Raw genomic sequence first — 23,065 nt, 5'->3', positions numbered from 1 at the left:
CAGGTACAGCAGGCGGCGAAGAAGGCAAATGGCATGTTGGCCTTCATAGCTAGGGGATTTGAGTATAGGAGCAGGGAGGTCTTACTGCAGTTGTATAGAGCCTTGGTGAGGCCACACCTGGAATATTGTGTTCAGTTTTGGTCCCCTAATCTGAGGAAGGATGTTCTTGCTATTGAGGGAGTACAGCGAAGGTTCGCCAGATTGATTCCCGGGACGGCAGGACTGACATGAGAGGAGAGACTGGATCAACTGGGCTTGTATCCATTGGAGTTTAGAAGAATGAGAGGGGATCTCATAGAAACATATAAAATTTTGATGGGATTGGACAGGTTAGAGGCAGGAAGAATGTTCCCGTTGCTGGGGAGTTCCAGAACCAAGGGTCACAGTCTAAGAATAAGAATAGGACCGAGATGAGGAGAAACTGCTTCACTCAGGAATTCTCTACCACAGAAAGTTGTTGAGGCCAATTCATTAGATATATTCAAAAGTGAGTCAGATAGGGCCCTTACGGCCAAAGGGATCAAGGGGTATGGAGAGAAAGCAGGAAAGGGGTACTGAGGTTGAATGATCAGCCATGATCTTATTGAATGGCGGTGCAGGCTCGAAGGGCCAAATGGCCTGCTCCTGCACTTAATTTCTATGTTTCTATGTTTCTAAGACGAATTCACAGATCAGGGGAAACAGGAGGCTCCGGATGGAGGACTATGGCACAGTACTATGACCAGTCTAACCAAAGTCCCCAATGACGGGACTCGACCTCGGGCATCGTGTGTGAGACAGGGTATGACGAACATAGGCGGCCTACAGTGTCAGGTACCGTAGGAGGTCACGATGCCACAGTTTTATGGGACACGGGCGGATCCAGAACATGTTTGGGAAGCCAACACCCTCTCCCACATAGCGACTTAACTGACCAGACGGTTCTCCTTAGTGGTTTCACCGGACATGGACAAGCTGCAAAGGTTACCAAACCATTAGACATACGATTGGGCAGTTCCAAATTTAGACACACCTGTCTGTCAGTACTGCAACTGAAGGGAGAATCGGCGATACTCGGGGTTGATTTTATGAGAATGTATAATTTGGCATATGACCCAGCAAACAAATTGATTTGGAAAATGTACAAGGCATGTACGGAAGGGCGGATGCCTACGGGGATGTATGAGGAACAAGTATGTTGTATGAAAACTCTTACCGTTAATCCCTCCACTATGATAGCCAATCCGGATGTGCAGCATATCCTAACCCAGTATTCAGACACCTTTGCCGCGCATAAACATGATTGCGGTAAAACCAGGGGGACAATATTAATTACCGACCTTGACCCTCCGCCCCAAAAACAGTATAAAATTCCAGCAGATGCTGAGTCCGATTTGAGACAAATTACCCACAGTCTCTTACAGCAAGGCGTCATTAGACCAATAGGCTCTACAAATAACTCACCCATTTGGCCCGTGGTGAAACCCGACAAGTCATGGCGAATGACCATAGACTATCGAGCACTGAATAAGGTTACCCCTTCAGTGGCACCTACTGTGGCGTCCGCCCCAGAGCTCACTCAAAGTTTTTCCCCTACTGCAAAGGTTTTCACTGTGCTCGATATAAGCAATGGATTTTGGTAAATCCCATTGGCCAAGGAGTGCCAATGCAAATTTGCCTTCACCGTTAAAGGGCAACAATACACCTGGACTTGCCAACCCCAGGGCTTCCATGATAGTCCATCAATTTTCTCAAACATATGGCAAACGGATTGAAAAACTTTCCCAAGCCCTGGTCCAATATGTAGATGATATTCTGCTCCAAACAGCCACCCTACAAGAGCATAAGGTCTTGTTGAATGAACTTCTAATCACCTTGCGTGAAATTGGAGTCAAAATTAACCCTAAAAAGGCCCAGATAGCTAGATCAGTGCTGCAATACCTTGGGATGTAGGTCCAGTCAGGCAAGCGTGATATTACTGAAAGTAGGAAAAAAATCAGCTGCCACACTGTCCATCCTCACAGATGTTAAGTCCCTCAGATCATTTCTGGGTATTACCGGATACTGTCGGGACCACATAGAGGACTGTTCATCTATAGCCAAACCCGTGTATAATTTACTGCAATAGGATGCATCCTGGGAATGGACCCAGGAACATATGAATTCCTTTTCTAAATTAAAAAGGCTTTGATCCAAGCCCCCGCGTTACGAACCCCAGACCCTGCACTGAGCTTTTATTTGGAAACCGCTTCCAGCGAAGACGGCCTTTTGGCTGTGTTGCTGCAGGAGCATGGCGGTATGCGTCACATGTTCTCACTCCTGTGGAAGTGACATATGCGCCATGTGAACAGAACCTGCTTAGCGTATTCTGAGCTGTTCACCGATTCTCCCCCATTATTGGCCTTACTCCATTGATCATTCTTACTGTCCATACGCCTATTAAAATGCTTCTCGACGGCAACCTCACAGACGGATCAGTCAGTTCACACTGGATAGCTCGATGGACATTGCTGTTACAGGGACGAGATCTCCATGTCGCATACCAACCCAATCTGACTACCCTCACACAAAACTTGTTGTATCCAGGAGACCCACATGATTGTAAAATGTTGCCATCAACTTCCCTTATGGGACCCTTTCTGACAAAGTTAAGGGAGGATGACGGTGGAACAATTAAGACTCACGCTTACATAGATGGCTCCTCATCAATAAGTCAGGGACAACAACAAACAGGTTCGGAATAGTAATAAAGACAGAAGACGGCAAGAAAGCCCTCGAAACTATACCGATTAAACTAGAAGGGCTAAAGGGAGCCCAGATGGCGGAACTAAGTGCGGTAGCATATGTGGTAACACACCCAAGATCGTTCCCACCCCCAGTACAAATTTATTCGGACAGTAGCTACACTTGCACCAGCCTGACTGACTTCCTACCAATCTGACAAGCCAGAGGCTTCACCTCAGCACATGGAAAACCATTGGCAACCGGCCCACTCCTAAAAATAATCTTCACGAAAGGCCTGGAAAAATATTTTGGGACCAAAGTAAAGGCTCATACAAAAACAATTCCATTAGGAAACCAACTAGTGGATGAAGCAGCAAAACAGGGGGCCATAGACAGTTACCCATGCAACCCTCTCGATAAACAAAATCAGGAAGAAACGGAAGCCCTCTCAGCCATCAAACTGTCCTCCAAAACTGGGATTGACTTGAAAGAATGCCAAGCCCTTGATCCAAACTTGAAACAAATTCAGTTGGGAGAGCCCTACCCTGAAAGTTATAGTCAATATAGAACTAGCCTGACGCTAAAGGAAGGAGTGGTGCTGAAAAATGGAAAGTACGAAGTACCGGAGTTAGATAGATCAGAAATAATTTATCAGTTCCATGATGTATGTGGACACCAAGAAATAGATAGAATAACTACCAAGATCAAGGACGTATGTTGGCGGCCACCTATACAAAAGGACTTAGAGAAATATGTCAAGAATTGTTTAATTTGTGCACAAAACAATCCAGGCAAATATAAGAATCAGGCATTATTAGGCCATACTCGACAAGGAAAGGGCCCCTGGACCCAACTCCAAATTGATTAGATAGGACCACTGCACACCTGCCCTGGAGGAAAAAGGTATATTCTGGTGATTATAGATGTCTTCTCAAAATGGATAGAGGCCTTCCCAACTAATAACAATTCCGCCACCACCACTGCCAGAATCCTTATGGAAGTAGTGTTCTCCCGATGGGGACTTCCCGAATGCATTGACTTGGATCAAGGAACTCACTTTCCTGGACAAGTAATGCAGAATGTCATGCAGTTAGCCGGAGTAAAACAGAAATGTCATATTGCTTATCACCCGGAATCCAGTGGGATAGTCGAAAAAATGAATAGAACATTGAAAACAATGATAAGGAAAATGGTGCAGCAGAACCACGCCTCCTGGCACAAAGTCCTCCCGTATGTGTTAATGACTATTCGCAACACCATGGTAGCATCTATTGGATACTCTCCACATGAGCTGATGACTGGCAGGATTATGAAGGGCATTGAGGCCTACATGAGAATGGACATGAGCGAAATTCAAAGGACCTCTGTATCATCTGAGAAATACATGACCAGCTTATTCGAATATTTGGAAATTGCAAAAATGACGGCTGCGGTGAAAGTGGAACAAAACACCAAAAAAGCAAGGCCTAGTTTGACGGAAAGATAAAACCCGTAGAATACAAGATTGGGTTAAGGTACAGAAGGAAGGAAGATAAAACGGTACCCATTCCTACAGAAGATGAAGACACTGAGGATGACACCCCACATGAATCGAGCGAGGACAAGGTTCAGGAAATAATAGGAGTGGAAAATCTGAAAGATGATCAGGGCTCACCAGAACAACTGTCAGCCCAACAACCGGAGGTCCCTGTTGACATCCCCGACACCCCAGAAGGACTAAATTGGGTAGACCCAAATCCACCAAGGAGAGTGGGTAAGAGAGGGGTTGAATTCACCAAACTCCTCGGGTGTGGGAAACAATGGGCGTAATAAGAAAAAGGGGAAAAGGCTTTGCAGAGTAAGATATTTGTGAACTGTAAATAAGAGCAATTGCTACCCTGATCTTTTTTGTTTCTCAGTAACTGATTATTGAACATGAACCCACCCTGCTGGGGCACTGTGGTCTGGTGTTCGGCTGCATCATCCTCGCTGAGAACTTAGATTTAACTATTACCGCAAACGAACGGAACAGTCAGAACTGTACCCAAACCGACAGCACAGGTTTTCAAGCATCTACCAGTGGCAACAATGAGTGCAATTGTAGCAGCCAAGGAAAAACCTGCCATGAGACGGCAACTGAAACTCAACTGAACTTTGTGTGTATTGCTTGCACGGGAAATGATGTTAAGGCCATGATATGGATAGCTATGCGGAACACCAGGGGCACCAATAAGATTTTATCGGGGACAAATCCTGTTGATTCAGAGTATGGGATAAATTGTACTAAGATAGATAAACAACTGTGTTGCAATATAAGCAAGACAAAGCATCTCCTTAAAGATTATGGTGGGATGTAGCAGCAATCCAACTGTAAGAAACATAATCAGTAACCCACGGAAGAGCTTAAACCCAACGTGCTCATGTAAATACCAAGGGAAGATAGTGGTTCAGGTATTACAGATACCTACTATCCCCGAGCCGACTACCCCACTTATTGTTCAGACCACCACCCCGTTCGCTACAACCCCACTTACGGTTTGGGACTGCCCCAAACACAAGCCAGGTCCAAGGGGAGGCGTTGTTATAGGACCGGCACGAAAGGTTGTATATGGCAATGTACGGTACGAACTAGTACCCATTGTACTAAATATGTTAAATATGAAATTGCCAGACTAGTGTCCAAAGGAGCAGAAACAGATCTACGCATATTTGGTTAAAGTGTTGCTCAAGCAAGAGGTAGACGATAGACCCACCGAGGAAAAAATAAGAAGGAAGAGAGGATTAGTAAATGATGTAGGCACCATATAGGGTGCCGGTATGGCTACTGTAAATACCCTGGATATAACAAATTTGAACAATAAGATTAAAACTTTGATTAATCAGATCAAGGGAGTCCTAAAGGATTTGAACGACAATCAGCAAACCTCATCACAGGCAGGCAAGTAAGATGCTCAGACACAGGAAGGGATAGTTTTAGAAGGACATGCTCAAACCATCAATTAAATAATCCGACTAACTCAGAGACAGGACAATATAACCCAAAGCCGAACGTTATGTAGAGTTTACGGGGATTGGGTTTTGAATCAACTAAGAGAAAATTTGATGTTAGCTAGCCAGGGAAAAGTACCAACCTGGATAAACAACTGTTTAGACTAGTCAGAAGCAAGGATTATTATGATGGTCACATTAACAATTGTGAACTGAGGAAACTTAGTAAAGTTTGGTTCAACAAGGACTGCAAGGACAGTAGCAGTAGCAGCGCCTTGGGTCTAGTTATAGCTATACCAATTATGGTAGAGCAAGAAAAGTCCAGAATATAGGGAGAATACAGGGAGGAGTCTGGATAAGGTATGGCCACTTGTTGCCATATGCCGTAGAACAGAATGATACCTTGGTTGGCACCAAACTTGTTCAATGCGAACAAACAGAGCGAGTGGTGATATGTCCGTACAAAATCTATTCCACCAACACCGCCAGGTGTGGGTTCAAAGGAAATCTACCTGTAAATTGTACCATGAAGATTGAAGTAACTGCGAAATCAATCGTAAGAACCAGTTACCAAGGAAACGGGGCTTACTGCATCACCACGATTGAAAAAACTTACCATTATGGGAATGGAGTATGCCCCATAAAGGATTCCACCTTCTGTCTACATCCCCAAATACCGATGAGACTGGGGAATGAAGAAATCATCAACGTAGAAAGAAGGCCAGCCGTGGAAATCAACGTGAGCGACAAACTAAGGGGACATCTGAGAGACTACTTTGCCAAAGGAATATTTGTTTAGGATCCAGAGCCAGCTGGAGCTAGTACATCAAACCTATGTAAAGGTGGAACAAAAGACCAAAGACATAGAAAACATTCTAGTAGACAGCTGGTGGGACAACATATGGAATTGGGGAAACAGCATTAACATCCATCCCTGGATCAGAATATTCTCACACGTTACAGAGATCACAATTGTGGTGGTGATCGTATGCTTAGGCCTCACATGGAGAAGTATGTTGAAACTGGGAAAGGGGTTGAGGCTGAGGTTTATCAAGCTTTGCACAAATCAAGACGAGAGAAGCCTTATGACAACATGAACAGGTGATCATGATGATCTTCAATTTAACGATCAAAGGGAAGAATGTAGGAATATGCAGGCAACATAAAATGGAAGACCCAAGAGTAAGGTTAAGGTGCCTTTAACATAGAAGTGAATTACCAATTGAAACTGAAGTTCAGTCAATCCTTCCTTAGCATCGCCAGTAACAAGAATAAACTAATCATCAGGGCAGACGAATGTGTAATCAAAGAGATGGGACAGACTATAGAATAGTATAAACCAGGAGGGGAAACCCCACCTCGGCAGCGAGAACCACTCGAGAGAGAGAAGCCGGACCTTAAGCTGGGAGCTTAAAACAGGACACCAGTGTTGGAGGGTGATCACCTCTGTTCACGGGTAATACGAGCACAAGTAGTGAGGCTTATGTGCTATTTTATACATTGTTTGTACTTTAATTCTACTTTGGGAAATAAAGTTTATTTGGCTTAAACGCAACGTTTTCTTTCAATACTCAAAGTCCCACCAAATTGTTGCGACTATAGTGACTAAATACCCACCGAGTAAACCGTCTACAAACCTACAGTGAGTTTTGGGCAACAGTGGGACAGTGTAGAGGGAGCTTTACTCTGTATCTAACCCCGTGCTGTACCTGCCCATCGAGTGTTTGATGGGACAGTGTAGAGGGAGCTTTACTCTGTATCTAACCCCGTGCTGTACCTGCCCTGGGAGTGTTTGATGGGACAGTGTAGAGGGAGCTTTACTCTGTATCTAACCCCGTGCTGTACCTGCCCATCGAGTGTTTGATGGGACAGTGTAGAGGGAGCTTTACTCTGTATCTAACCCGTGCTGTACCTGCCCTGGGAGTGTTTGATGGGACAGTGTAGAGGGAGCATTACTCTGTATCTAACCCGTGCTGTATCTGCCCATCGAGTGTTTGATGGGTCAGTGTAGAGGGAGCTTTACTCTGTATCTAACCCGTGCTGTACCTGCCCTGGGAGTGTTTGATGGGATGATGTAGAGGGAGCTTTACTCTGTATCTAACCCCATACTGTACCTGCCCTGGGAGTGTTTGATGGGACAATGTAGAGGGAGCGTTACTCTGTATCTAACCTGTGCTGTACCTGCCCTGGGAGTGTTTGATGGGGACAGTGTAGAGGGAGTTTTACTCTGTATCTAACCCGTACTGTACCTGCCCTGGGAGTGTTTGATGGGGACAGTGTAGAGGGAGCTTTACTCCAGTACTGGTGTCATGGTGCAGCATTGACAGAATAAATGATCTCAGTGATGTTGTTTTCTATGTGTTTGAAGTGGTTAAACATCAAACTTTAAAATCATGTGAAAGAAATATAGTACTTGATAGCTAATATGAATGGGTTTGTAAGATTTCCGACAAACTGCTACCAAAAGCCAAGATAACACCGCAGGAATTGCTGGAAAATCTTGGAACTTAGGAAAAGAAAACACAGTAATTATTCTGCGATTTATCATCCAATTAGACAGGATTGGATGCACATTTATTTTGCATAACCCTTTTGAGATTTTAGTTGGGAAATCTACCAAGAAATGCACATTAAATTTCCTGGAGTGTCGCCCAAGGTGAGCATAGAGTGCGGCGTGTGACTGATCCCACTCCATCGTCTCCACTGCACTCTATCCCAAACTCATCATTCACTCGTTTAGCTGTGGGAGCAGCACTCAGCCGTTCCAGTCACAAACACTGGAATCTTTAGCAGCATATCAATCTGTTGGGCCCAACAAACCCAGTCCTCTCTATTTTATTTCAACTCTATCTTCCCAGCATGGGATTGAAAGATAAATTCTTCAACTGCGTTCTCCCAATGTGGAGCCCACACCAATCTGGGAGAACAGCTCCGAAAAATCACATGCAATGGGCAAATTTACGCTTTGATTCCCTCTCATAGAGCGCTGGTTAGAATGACCTTTAACCAGATTAACTGGCGCCTTAAACTATCAGAGAGGGCAACGGGACTTCAGGAAATTAATCTCTCATCTCCCTCGGGGTCTTCCATCTACATCCAAATGATCCTTGAACCATTTTATGCTTCTCAATATAATATTTTTTCGCGCTAACTTATCCCGCATCTCAATCTCCCTTCACTGAAAACATTCTGGGGGTTATTTGAGTGAAAGGGTGAAATCGGCATGAAATGGGCGCTGTGCTAAAAAGACAGGACTGGTTGAAAGTCTGGTTTTAGCGCACAATTTTGGTCCTAGTTGCTGCTGACCATAATTTGAACTTGCCTGGTGCCACTAAACAGACACCTAAGCAGGTTTAACCCTCAAGCACTGATTAGACACAATTTCCGTGGAGCAGTTTATGTGGGATTCATGCACCCACTTCCACTGAAGGTGTGGAGTGAGCTGGCTGATATACAGCGGTAGATATCTGGATGGCTCCGGGACTGAGGAGAGGGCGCACAGGCTCTGGGTCCTGTTGGAGGAGGGCCAGAGGGCGAAGGATGTCCTGTACCCGCAGGGAGCAGTGAGGAGAGGGGGTAAACACCACCTCACCCGCCTGTCCTTCTCTACCGCAGCAGCTGGTGCTGCTCTGCCTGGTTTCATCTCCTTCTCTCATTCCTCCTGCAGACCAAGGGGAACCCTGAGCAAGATGTCGGTGACCAAGCACACCCTCTCTCCTGGCAACTCCTATATGACCAAGCACTCTCCCTCTCCTGGCAACGCCTATTTGACCAAGCACACCCTCTCTCCTGGCAACTCCTATATGACCAAGCACTCTCTCTCTCCTGGCAACGCCTATTTGACCAAGCACTCCCTCTCTCCTGGTGCCCTATATGACCAAGCACACCCTCTCTCCTGCTGCCCTATATGACCAAGCACTCCCTCTCTCCTGGCAACTTCTATATGACCAAGCACTCTCTCTCTCCTGGTGACTCCTATTTGACCAAGCACACCCTCTCTCCTGCTGCCCTATATGACCAAGCACTCCCTCTCTCCTGGCAACTCCTATATGACCAAGCACTCTCTCTCTCCTGGTGACTCCTATATGACCAAGCACACCCTCTCTCCTGCTGCCCTATATGACCAAGCACTCCCTCTCTCCTGGCAACTCCTATATGACCAAGCACTCCCTCTCTCCTGGTGACTCCTATATGACCAAGCACTCCCTCTCTCCTGGTGCCCTATATGACCAAGTACTCCCTCTCTCCTGGTGACTCCTATATGACCAAGCATTCCCTCTCTCCTGGTGCCCTATATGACCAAGCACTCCCTCTCTCCTGGTGCCCTATATGACCAAGCACTCCCTCTCTCCTGGCAACTTCTATATGACCAAGCACTCTCTCTCTCCTGGTGACTCCTATATGACCAAGCACACCCTCTCTCCTGCTGCCCTATATGACCAAGCACTCCCTCTCTCCTGGCAACTCCTATATGACCAAGCACTCTCTCTCTCCTGGTGACTCCTATATGACCAAGCACACCCTCTCTCCTGCTGCCCTATATGACCAAGCACTCCCTCTCTCCTGGCAACTTCTATATGACCAAGCACTCTCTCTCTCCTGGTGACTCCTATCTGACCAAGCACACCCTCTCTCCTGGTGCCCTATATGACCAAGTACTCCCTCTCTCCTGGTGACTCCTATATGACCAAGCATTCCCTCTCTCCTGGTGCCCTATATGACCAAGCACTCCCTCTCTCCTGGTGCCCTATATGATCAAGCACTCTCCCTCTCCTGGTGTCCTATATGATCAAGTACTCCCTCTCTCCTGGTGCCCTATATGACCAAGCACTCCCTCTCTCCTGGTGCCCTATATGACCAAGCACTCCCTCTCTCCTGGTGCCCTATATGACCAAGCACTCCCTCTCTCCTGGTGACTCCTATATGATCAAGCACTCTCCCTCTCCTGGTGACTCCTATATGACCAAGCACCCCCTCTCTCCTGGTGCCCTATATGATCAAGCACTCCCTCTCTCCTGGTGACTCCTATATGACCAAGCACTCCCTCTCTCCTGGTGACTCCTATATGATCAAGCACCCCCTCTCTCCTGGTGACTCCTATATGACCAAGCACTCCCTCTCTCCTGGTGCACTATATGACCAAGCATTCTCTCTCTCCTGGTGACTCCTATATGACCAAGCACCCCCTCTCTCCTGGTGCACTATATGACCAAGCACTCCCTCTCTCCTGGTGACTCCGATATGATCAAGCACTCTCTCTCTCCTGGTGCCCTATATGATCAAGCACTCTCTCTCTCCTGGTGCCCTATATGACCAAGCACTCACTCTTTTTAGGTGAAGTTCTCGGAGAATTTCCAGAATAAATGTTGGTGAAGTGTTGATGAAGTTCTGACAAAGTGTCCCGGAGAGTTTCCCGATGTGTTTTAAAAGTCCGCTTCACAACTCCAGCCGCCAGTGAACAGTAAAAGGGTGAGTGTACCTTTAAGTAGCGCTCGGAATCCTCAGCAACGCTTTGTTTACTCCCAATCAGCTGGTCGCTGTCAGGAGAGCGCCATGGGTCAAGCGATATCCATCAGAACGCCATTCAGCCTCCTTACCAAGCACGAGCAGGCAATATAAACGGCAATCAGCCCCGGGCGGCCATTCCTGGCACAGACCTCAGGTCCTTTATCAAGATGGCGTTTTGCACTAAATGTGGGCTACACCGGTGCTGCAGCTTAAAACTCCACCATGGCCACCTCTTTACCGCTTACACCATTCGGCCAAAATTGCCCCCTATGTCTCAGTCAAGTATTTTTCAAACCTTTCTCAATGTGAACACTTTTTCTGGCTGAATTTTATGAATCCCTTTCACCAGTACATTTTATAACTTGTACGCTATTGATTGGCTGATTGCCAAGGATTCAGCTCCGAATGCTCACGCAGCTCGTTGTCTGCCAGAAGTGGTTCTGTACTATCCCCAGGAACATGCAGCTTTATTTCATGTTTCCTCCGCTGTGTTTCCCTGGATAAGCCCTCCATCATCAATGTTCAGAACTCCAGACAGGCTGCCCCTATTTGCACAAATATTTCCCCCCTCCTTCCCCAACCTCCCGCCCTCGCGGTGACCACCCCCACCGAGAAGGACAAGGGCAGCAGGCGCATGGGAACACCATCACCTCCACGTTCCCCTCCAAGTCACACACCATCCTGGCTTGGAAATATTTTGGTCGTTCCTTCATCGTCGCTGGGTCAAAGTCCTGGAACTCCCTCCCTAATAGCACTGTGGGAGCACCTTCACCACACCGACTGCAGCGGCTCAAGAAGGCGGCTCACCACCACCTTCTCAAGGGCAATTAGGGATGGGCAATAAATGCCGGCCTTGTCAATGATGTCCACATCCCAAAAACAAATAATAGAGATTACTTTCATCCCGGTTTTATAATCAGCTTCAATCCAGTCAGTCCCTGCTGTTGACACATGACTCTCCCACATGGCTGCTCTTTGTACTGCCAAGTTTAATTAAACCTCCACTTCTCACATTGAATAATATCTCTCTCTTAGAGTCAAGCTCCAACTGTACATTCTGTGGTGCAAGCCAAGTTGTGAAATTGAGCTAAATAAAACCAATAATGTGTGGGCTGGCACCACATAAAATAACCATCCAGGCTGCTCTTTCGAAAAAAAGACTCAACTGGTTCAGCAAAGCGCTTCAGGGAAGGGAACCTCAAGTTGGTACCTGGTCTCGGCCTACACCAGACTCCAGCGCAGACAAGGATGATCCACCGTCATGTATAGACATCCTGTGTATTGTGTAATGCACCATGTTCTCTACAATCGAAGATCCTAATTCACTGCTGCACACTGTACACACTATTTCAATGGCCGGTCCAACAATAAACAACAACAACTTGTATTTATATAGTGCCTTTAATGTAGTGAAACATCCCAAGGCGCTTCACAGGAGTATTATGCGCTCAAAATTTGACACCGAGCCGCATAAGTAGAAATTAGCGCAGGTGACCAAAAGTTTGGTCAAAGAGGTAGGTTTTAAGGAGCGTCTTGAAGGAGGAAAGAGTGGTAGAGGTTTAGGGAGGGATTTCTAGAGCTTGGGGCCCAGACAACAGAAGGCACGGCCACCAATGGTTGAACAATTACAATCGGGGATGCTCAGGAGGGCAGAATTAGAGGAGCGCAGACATCTCGGGAGGGTTGTGGGGCTGGAGGAAATTACAGAGATAGGGAGGAGCGAGGCCATGTAGGGATTTGTTAATAAGGATGAGAATTTTGAAATCGAGGCGTTGCTTAATTGGAAACAAAATAGGTCAGCGAGCACAGGGGTGATGGGTGAGAAGGACTTGGTGCGAATTAGGACACGGGCAGCCGAGTTTTGGATCACCTCTCGTTTACGTAGGGTAGAATGTGGGAGGCCAGCCAGGAGTGTGTTGGAATAGTCAAGTCTAGAGGTAACAAAGGCATGGATGAGGGCTTCAGCAGTGGATGAGCTGAGGCAAGGGCATAGATGGGCAATGTTACGGAGGTGGAATAGGAGGTTTTAGTTATGCTGCGGATATGTGGTCGGAAGCTCATTTCAGGGTCAAATATGACACCGAGGTTGCGAACAGTCTGGTTCAGTCTCAGACGGAAGTTGGGGCGAGGGATGGAGTCAGTGGCTAAGGAACGGAGTTTGTGGCGGGGACCGAAAGCAATGGCTTCGGTCTTCCCAATATTCAATTGGAGAAAATTTCTGCTTATGCAGAACTGGATGTCGGACAAGCAGTCTGACAATTTAGGGGTTACAAGAAGTGATAGTGAGGTAGAGCTGGATGTCATCAGTGTACATGTGGAAAATGACATGTTTCCAGATGATGTCGCCAACATGTAGATGAAAAATAGAAGGGGGCCAAGGATAGATCCTTGGGGGACACCAGAGGTAATGATGCGGGGCGGGAAGAGAAGCTGTTACACGTGATTTTCTGGCTATGATTAGATAGCTAAGAATGGAACCAGGCGAGTGCAGTCCCACCCAGTTGGACGATGGTGGAGAGGCGTTGGAGGAGGGTGGAGTGGTCAACTGTGTCAGAGGCTGCAGACAGGCCCAGAAGGACGAGGAGGGATAGTTTGCCTTTGTCACACTCACAAAGGATGTAATTTTGGGCGTTGATGGCAGATTTGAGAGAGAGGGAGACAGTACCTGAGGAGAGAGAACAATTAACAATGTCGCAGTCACAAAGGATGCCATTTCGGTACTGTGGCGGGCGCGGAACCTGGATTGGAGGGATTCAAACATGGAATTACGGGAAAGATGGGCACGGATTTGGGAAGTGACAACACGTTCAAGGACGTTGGAGAGGAAAGAGAGGTTGGAGATGGGGCGGTAGTTTGCAAGGACGGAGGGGTCAAGGGTTGATTTTTTGAGGAGAGGGGTGATGATGACAGATTTGAGGGAGAGCGGGACAGTACCTGAGGAGAGGGAACCGTTAACAATGTCAGCTAACATGGGAGCCAGAAAAGGAAGTTGGGTGGTCAGCAGTTTGCTGGGAATAGGGTCGAGGGAGCAGGAAGTGGGTGTCATGGACAGGATGAGCTCGGAAAGGTCACGAGGGGAGGTCGGAGAGAAAGTGGAGAAAGATGTGAGGTCAGGGTTAGACCCTCTTTATGGTGCTAACACCATTTAATTTCTATAGTTTCAATGTTTATTCTCATTCCCCAGTATCATCATTTGGGAACATCAGAACTAGAGAGGCCATTCAGCCCCTCGAGCCTGTTCTGCCATTCAATCAGATCGTGGCTGACCTGTATCTCAATTCCAGCTCCTCGCCTTGGCTCCATATCCCTCAATACCCTTACCCAACAAAAATCGATCAATCTCAATTTTGAAATTTTCAATAGACCCCAAGCCTCAACAGCTTTTTGGGGGAGAAAGTTCTAGATTTGCGCTAATCTTTGTGTGAAGAAGTGCTTCCTGATATCAGCCATGATCTTAATCTCGAGGAGCTGTATGGCCAACTCCTGCTCCTATTTTTTATGGTCTTATGACCCCTGAACATCCTGGCTCTAATTTTAAGGTTACGCCCCCTTTTTCTGGACTCCGTCCCACCCCACCAGAGGAAATCGTTTCTCTCTATCTACCGTATCAACTCCTTTAAAAATCTTAAACACCTCGATATGATCACCCCTTAATATTCTATATTCAAGGGAATAGAGGCTTAGGCTGTGCAACCTGCACCTCATAATTTAACACTTTTATTCCCGATGTCATTGTGGTGAAACTGCGCTGCTCCCCAAGGCCGATCCCACCTCCCTGAGGTGCGGGGCCCTTTGCTCCACTTGATACAGAAGGTGAAATCTGTCTTTAGCAGCCGTGCAAAACAAGCAAAAACGAATTGGCTGCTCGTTTTACACCTGCCCACTGCCTCCCCATCCCCCCCATTCCTCCCCATCCCCTCCGTTCCCCCCACCCTCCCCCATCCCTCCCCGTTCCCTCCCACCCCTCCCGTTCCTCCCCCATCCCACCCCATTCCCCATCCCCTCCGTTCCCCCCCATCCTCCCCCATCCCTCCCCGTTCCCTCCCACCCCTCCCGTTCCTCCCCCATCCCACCCCATTCCCCATCCCCTACATTCCCCCCACCCTCCCCCATCCCTCCCCATTCCCCCCATCCTCCCCATCCCTCCCCATTCCCCCCCACCCTCCCCCATCCCTCCCCGTTCACTCCCACCCCTCCTGTTCCTCCCCCATCCCACCCCATTCCCCATCACCCTCCCATTCCCCCCATCTCTCCCCATTCCCCCCCCCATTCCCCCCACCATTCCCCATCCCCCCCACGCGCCCTGTTCCTCCCCCATCCCTACCCGTTCTCTCCCAGTTCCTCCCTCATCTCTCCCCATTCCCTCCCATTCCCCCACCCACCATACCCCGTCCCCCCCTCCCCCAGTTAACGCTGCTCATTGTTTTCTCCCTACTTGGCGTTCTCAGCAAATTGTAACCCTTTTGCCTCAATCCCCACTTCCAAATCAGTGAATAAAACCTGAATATCCAAAGGAACTGGATCAATACCCGTTCAGAGAGCCCTGAGTTATGAAGCTATTAACAGCCGTGTTCTCGACAGAAGGGGGAAGAGCCCAATGAAGTAATAATCAGACATGTGCTCCGTGTGGAGTGGTACTGAATGTCCTCCGCACTTCCTTATAGACATTCTCAAACCCTCTTACAGCCTTTCCTTACTGGTACTGACTGCGCCACTGCCAGTTCTACATAAGAACATAAGAAATAGGAGCAGGAGTCGGCCATACGGCCCCTCGAGCCTGCTCCATCATTCAATAAAATCATGGCTGATCTGATCATGGACTCAGCTCCACTTCCCTGCCCGCTCCCCATAACCCCTTATCCCCTTGTCGTTTAAGAAACTGTCTATTTCTGTCTTAAATTTATTCAATGACCCAGTCTCCATAGCTCTCTGAGGCAGCGAATTCCACAGATCCACAACCCTCTGAGAGAAGAAATTCCTCCTCATCTCTGTTTTAAATAGGCAGCCCCTTATTCTAAGATTATGCCCTCTAGTTCTAGTCTCCCCCATCAGTGGAAACATCCTCTCTGCATCCACCTTGTCAAGCCCCCTCATAATCTTATATGTTTCAATAAGATCACCTCTCATTCTTCTAAATTCCACTGAGTAGAGGCCCAACCTACTCAAACTTTCCTCATTCAACATCCTCATCTCTGGAATAAACCTTGTGAACCTTCTCTGAACTGCCTCCAAAGCAAGTATATCCTTTCGTAAATATGGAAACCAAAACTGCACGCAGTATTCCAGGTGTGGCCTCACCAATACCCCGTATAGCTGAAGCAAGACTTCCCTGCTTTTATACTCCATCCCCTTTGCAATAAAGGCCAAGATTCCATTGGCCTTCCTGATCACTTGCTGTACCTGCATACTATCCTTTTGTGTTTCATGCACAAGTACCCCCAGGTCCCGCTGTACTGCAGCACTTTGCAATCTTTCTCCATTTAAATAATAACTTGCTCTTTGATTTTTTTTCTGCCAAAGTGCATGACCTCACACTTTTCAACATTATACTCCATCTGCCAAATTTTTGCCCACTCACTTAGCCTGTCTATGTCCTTTTGCAGATTTTTCGTGTCCTTCTCACACATTGCTTTTCCTCCCATCTTTGTATCGTCAGCAAACTTGGATACGTTACACTCAGTCCCTTGTTCCAAGTCGTTAATATAGATTTTAAATAGTTGGGGTCCCAGCACTGATCCCTGCGGCACCCCACTAGTTACTGATTGCCAACCAGAGAATGAACCATTTATCCCAACTCTCTGTTTTCTGTTAGTTAGCCAATCCTCTATCCATGCTAATATATTACCCCCAACCCCGTGAACTTTTATCTTGTCCAGTAACCTTTTATGTGGCACCTTGTCAAATGCCTTCTGGAAGTCCAAATACACCACATCCACTGGTTCCCCTTTAGCCAACCTGTTTGTTACATCCTCAAAGAATTCTAGCAAATTTGTCAAACATGACTTCCCCTTCATAAATCCATGCTGACTCTGCCTGACCGAATTTTGCTTTTCCAAATGTCCTGCTACTGCTTCTTTAATAATGGACTCCAACATTTTCCCAACCACAGATGTTAGGCTAACTGGTCTGTAGTTTCCTGGGGCTAGTACCTCCACATTTGTGCATTTCACCCAAAAATGGGCGATATTTCTGGCGTGGCCGGTAAAAAAAGGTTTTCAGATCGCCGGCTTCTCGCCCATTCTCAAAGCACCTAGTCTCCAGTTTTGAAAGTGGGCGTTACCGCGAGCGATCTGAAATGGGCGGTAGCGTAAAATTGTTTTGACCTTCTGCCATAAAGCGTGGCTGTCCTTAGCAATGGCATGGCAACGCTCGATTCCCACGATTCAGGAGGTCAAGAGTCATCATGACATACGCAGAAGAGGAGACAGAGAGAGGGAGCTCAGAGACACTGAAAGCGGGTGTGGGTGTGGTGTGTGCTTGTCTGGCTGTTGTGGGAGGCACAAGGGAGATTCACCAGCAGCAAAAAGCCTACTAAGCACCAAGAACATAGTTGGTACCGAGTGTTTGTCCAACAAATAAGATATAACATGGAAGGGATGATGGAAGGCCCTGGAGCTGGTAGCCATGAACACTGATGGCAGAGGGCTTCAGTGGTCCTGGAACATGGCACTGCACCCCAAGGTGCCGCATCCCCATTGCCAACCACACATGAGAGCCAGCAGCAACATCTTGCTTCTGGCTCGGAGCACGTTCCCACCTCGGAACCGTCCTCTCCTGTATCCGTCCAAGCAGCGTTTCGGCCATCAGCCCCCGCCCCCCCGCCAATGAAGCATCGTCTGAGGAGCTCCTCGGCCAGGCGGCTTGGATTCAGGAGGGGAAGGGGTAGAGGTGGGGAGGAGAAGCGGGGGGTGGGGGGGGGGGGCGGTAGAGAAGGGTTGGTTTGTACATAAATACTGATAATTTCAGACTAATGTTCGGCTTAAATGTTTTTTTATTTAACAAAACCTTGTAACGCATTGGCTCAGATAGCTGCACCATTACACACTGGTGATTCCTTAACATCAAAGGGTATAATTACACTTAACATCAATCAACTTAAACTTTAACTGTCACCAAGGTGATGTCCACCATTGATGTATGACCTGCATCCCAGCAGTGTGTCAGCCTTGTAAATAACGTTCTTTCAGGCAAAGCGATCATTGATGAGCTCCTGACATAAGGCTCTTGCAGCTATCATGCGACTATGGGCCCTTTCATGCGGTCTACAGAGGGGCAGGGGCATGGCTTCAGCGTCAGCCTGATTGTCTGGGCCAATGGCAGTGTCTGTCTCCTCGTCCTCCTCTTCCTCTCTCTGGTGAGGTGGACTGTCAGACTCATCGGCAATTCTTGTCCCCTCCTGATAGGCAAGTTGTGCAGCATGGAGCACACCACCACGAATTGAGCTACCTGCTCAGGGTGCTATTGGAGCTTATCTCCTGAGTGGTCCAGGCATCTAAAGCGCTGCTTCAGCACTCCAATGGTTTTCTCCACGATATTGCGAGTTGCTCTGTGGCTCTCGTTGTTTCACCTCTTGGCCTCGGTGTGGGTGTCACGCAGGGGGGTCATCAGCCAGGTGGCGAGGCCATATCCTTTGTCACCAAGCATCCAGCATTGACCTTGTGGCTGATTGTTAAACAAGTCAGATACAGTGCTCTCACGCAGGATGTGAGCATCATGGATGCTCCCGGAAATTGAGCATTCACTGCCAGTATAATTTGCTGGTGGTCGACAACCAGTTGGACATTCAGGGAGTGGAATCCCTTACGGTTCCTGAAAACCTCTGCATCCTGAAAAGGTGCCCGCATCACGATGTGCGTACAGTCTTTTGCTCCCTGCACCTTGGGGAAGTTTGTAATTCTGGAGAATCCTAGAGCCCTCTCACTCTGTGCCTCCCTGGTCACAGGGAAACTGATCAAGTCCTATCTGCGTGCATACAGGGCTTCAGTGACCTGTTTAATGTAGCGATGTGTGGCATGCTGAGTGTTGTGTATTAATGCTTGGGGGGTCACCAGACACCAGAGGGTGCCGCGGTTGGAGGTCATCGGGCTGTACGCATGTGGCATGTGTGCTTGGTCCCCTGTATATAAGCTGGGTATCTTTGTCACGCAGGCACTCTTGGGCTGGAATAAAGATGGATCAGGTTGCACCTGAGTGAGTTTACAGTAACCAGACTCTTGAGTCATTACAATTGGTGACGAGGTAATTTAAGAATCTTCGCACGCACAATGGGCATTGTTGGAATCCTGGAGAGATTCATCGAGGGCGAGGATTGGGCGGGTTTTGTCGACCGCCTGGATCAGTATTTTGTGGCCAACGGCATGGAGACAGAGGCCTACGCAGTTAAGCGCAGGGCAGTTCTCCTCACCGTTTGTGGTCCGAAAATTTACGGCCTGATGAAGAATCTTCTCTCACCTGTACGTCCGGCGGAAAAAGGGTACGAGGAATTGTGTACGTTGGTGGGTAACCTTCTGAAGCCAGAAGAGGGGATCATCATATCACGCTACCGTTTCTACACGCGTGTTCGTGCTGAAGGCCAGGACGTGTCGGGATTTGTCGCCGACCTGCGACGTCTTGCTGAGCCGTGTAAGTTCGGGAACATGCTGGAAGACATGCTGCGTGATGTCTTCGTGATAGGCATCAGCCGTGCTGCGATCCTCAGGAAGCTGTTGGCTGCAGAGACGCTGGATTTGAAAAAGGCCATCGCGACTGCTCAGGCATGCATGACGCCGGATGATAATTTGAGGCAGATATCATCGATGAGTCGGAGTTCCACGGCAAGTACTGTAAACAAGATGGCGTCGTCTTCGGGCGGAGCTGCTTACGTGAAACCTGCTGCTGCTCAGAGCCCGGCAACTGGTTCGATCCAGATTTCACCCTGTTGGCGTTGTGGGGGCAATCATCGGCCTCATCAGTGTCGGTTTAGACAATACTTATGCAATGGATGTTCGAAAGTGGGGCATCTTCACAGGATGTGTCCACAACGGAGCAAGCGTGGTGCAGCTCACCACGTGATTGATGAGGACCAGTTCAGTGATGGCCCGGATGCGGAACCCGAGGAGGAAGTGAATGGACTGTATTCGTTCCTGAGCAAGAGCCAGCCGATAAACGTTAATGTGAAGCTGAATGGCGTGCCTGTATCAATGGAGCTGGACACGGGTGCGAGCCAGTCGATAATGAGCCAAAGGACATTCGACAAGCTGTGGGACACTAAAGCTGCGAAACCGAAGCTGAGACCAGTCAATACTAGGTTGCGTACTTACACTAAGGAACTCATACCGGTGCTCGGCAGTGCAGTAATCGAGGTGTCATATGACGGTGTGGTTCACGAGCTACCATTATGGATCATCCCAGGTAATGGTCCAACGCTGTTCGGCAGAAATTGGCTCGAGAAAATCAAGCTGAATTGGAATGATGTCAAGACGTTGTCCTCGGTGGATGACACTTCGTGTGTTCAAGTATTGAAAAAGCTTCCCTCTTTGTTTGAACTGGGCATTGGCAATTTTACAGGAGCCAAGGTGCAGATTCACCTGGACTCCAATGCAAGGCCTGTCGATCACAAAGCTCGGTCTGTTCCATACATGATGAGGGAGAAAGTGAAATTGAGCTTGACAGAATCCAGCGTGAAGGGATCATATCACCGGTCGAGTTTAACGAGTGGGCTAGTCCCATTGTTCCTGTGTTGAAGACTGATGGTACTGTCAGGATTTGTGGAGACTACAAGGTTACGATTAACCGATTTTTAAAACAGGATCAGTATCCGTTACCGAGAGCTGATGACCTGTTTGCCATGCTAGCTGGTGGAAAGTCGTTCATGAAACTGGATTTGATGTCGGCCTATATGACACAGTAGCTTGTCGACACTTTGAAGAAACTCACCTGCATCAACAGCCATAAAGGACTGTTTGTCTACAACAGGTGTCCTTTTGGGATTCGTTCGGCTGCAGCCATATTTCAGAGGAATATGGAGAGTTTACTGAAGTCCGTTCCTGAACTGTCATGTTTCAAGATGACATTCTGGTCACAGGTCGCGACACTGCTGAACATCTGAACAATCTTGAATATGTCCTACAGCGTCTAGACAAAGTGGGACTCAGGCTGAAACGTTCGAAGTATGCATTCATGGCACCTGAAGTTGAATTCCTCGGGAGGAAGATTGTTGCTGATGGCATCAGGTCCACTGATTCGAAAACCGAGGCCATCAAAAATGCACCCAGGCCTCAGAATGTGACAGAGCTGTGTTCGTTCCTTTGGCTACTCAACTATTTTGGTAATTTCTTACCCAGATTGAGCACTTTACCAGAGCCACTGCATGTGTTACTAAGAAAAGGCGACAACTGGGTCTGGGGTGCATCTCAAGATAGAGCCTTTGAGAAAGCAAGAATCTGCTATGTTCAAACAAGTGCTTGCTCATTATGATCCGTGTAAGCGTCAAGGCTGTGTCATCGCTCCAACCCTCTTCTCAATCTTCCTCGCTGCCATGCTCCACCTCACTGTCAACAAGCTCCCCGCTGGAGTGGAACTAAACTACAGAACCAGTGGGAAGCTGTTTAACCTATGTCGCCTCCAGACCAGGTCCAAAATCACCCAAACCTCTGTCGTTAAACTGTAGTACGCGGATGACGCCTGCGTCTGCAAACATTCTGAGGCTGAACTCCAGGATATAGTCAATGTATTCACCAAGGCATATGAAAGCATGGGCCTCACGCTTAACATCCATAAGACAAAGGTCCTCCACCAGCCTGTCCTCGCCGCACAGCACTGTCCCCCAGTCATCAAGATCCACGGCGCGGCCCTCGACAACGTGGACCACTTCCCATATCTCGGGAGCCCCTTATCAACAAAGGCAAGGATTTGATGCAAAGATTTAACATCGCCTCCAGTGCGCCAGTGCAGCTTTTGGCCGCCTGAGGAAAAGAGTGTTCGAAGACCAGGCCCTCAAACCTACCACCAAACTCATGGTCTACAGGGCTGTAGTAATACCCGCCCTCCTGTATGAATCAGAGGCATGGACAATGTACAGAAGACAGATCAAGTCGCTGGAGATATATCACCAACGATGTTTCCGCAAGATCCTGCAAATCCCCTGGAAGGACAGGCACAGCAACATCAGTGTCCTCGCCCAGGCTAATATCCCCAGCATTGAAGCACTGACCACACTCGATCAGCTTCGCTGGGCAGGCCACTTAGTTTTCATGCCAGACACGAGACTCCCTAAGCAATTGCTCTACGTGGAGCTCCTTCATGGCAAACAAGCCAAAGGTGGGCAGCGGAAACATTACAAGGACACCCTCAAAGCCTCCCTGGTGAAGTGCGACATCTCCACTGACACCTGGGAGTCCCTGGCCGAAGACCCCCCTAGGTGGAGAAAGTGCATCCGGCAGGGTGCTGAGCTCCTCGAATCTCAACGCTGTGAGCGTGAAGTGGTCAGGCGCAGGCAGCGGAAGGACCGTGTGGTAAATCGGTGCCCCCCCCTTCCCCCGACGACTATCTGTCCCACCTGTGACAGGGTCTGCGTCTCTCGTGTTGGACTGTTCAGTCACCAAAGAACTCACTTTAGGAGTGGAAGCAAGTCTTCCTCGATTTCGAGGGACTGCCTATGATGATGATGAAGCGTCTTGCATTGGCCTGTGATGCTTCATCATATGGGGTTGGCTGCGTACTCCAACAAGCAAATGAATTGGGCAAGCTACAACCTGTTGCGTATGCTTCGAGAAGTCTGTCTAAAGCAGAAAGAGCTTACAGTATGTTAGAGAAAGAAGATTTGGCCTTTGGATATGGGGTAAAAAAATGCACCAGTACCTGTTTGGTCTTCATTTTGACTAGAAACGGATCACAAGCCATTCATTTC

Source organism: Pristiophorus japonicus, chromosome 6 (assembly GCF_044704955.1).
Source record: "Pristiophorus japonicus isolate sPriJap1 chromosome 6, sPriJap1.hap1, whole genome shotgun sequence".
In the NCBI taxonomy this organism is placed as follows: domain Eukaryota; kingdom Metazoa; phylum Chordata; class Chondrichthyes; family Pristiophoridae; genus Pristiophorus; species Pristiophorus japonicus.
The sequence above is the reverse complement of the archived record's forward strand: the minus strand, read 5'-3'. Positions refer to the sequence as shown.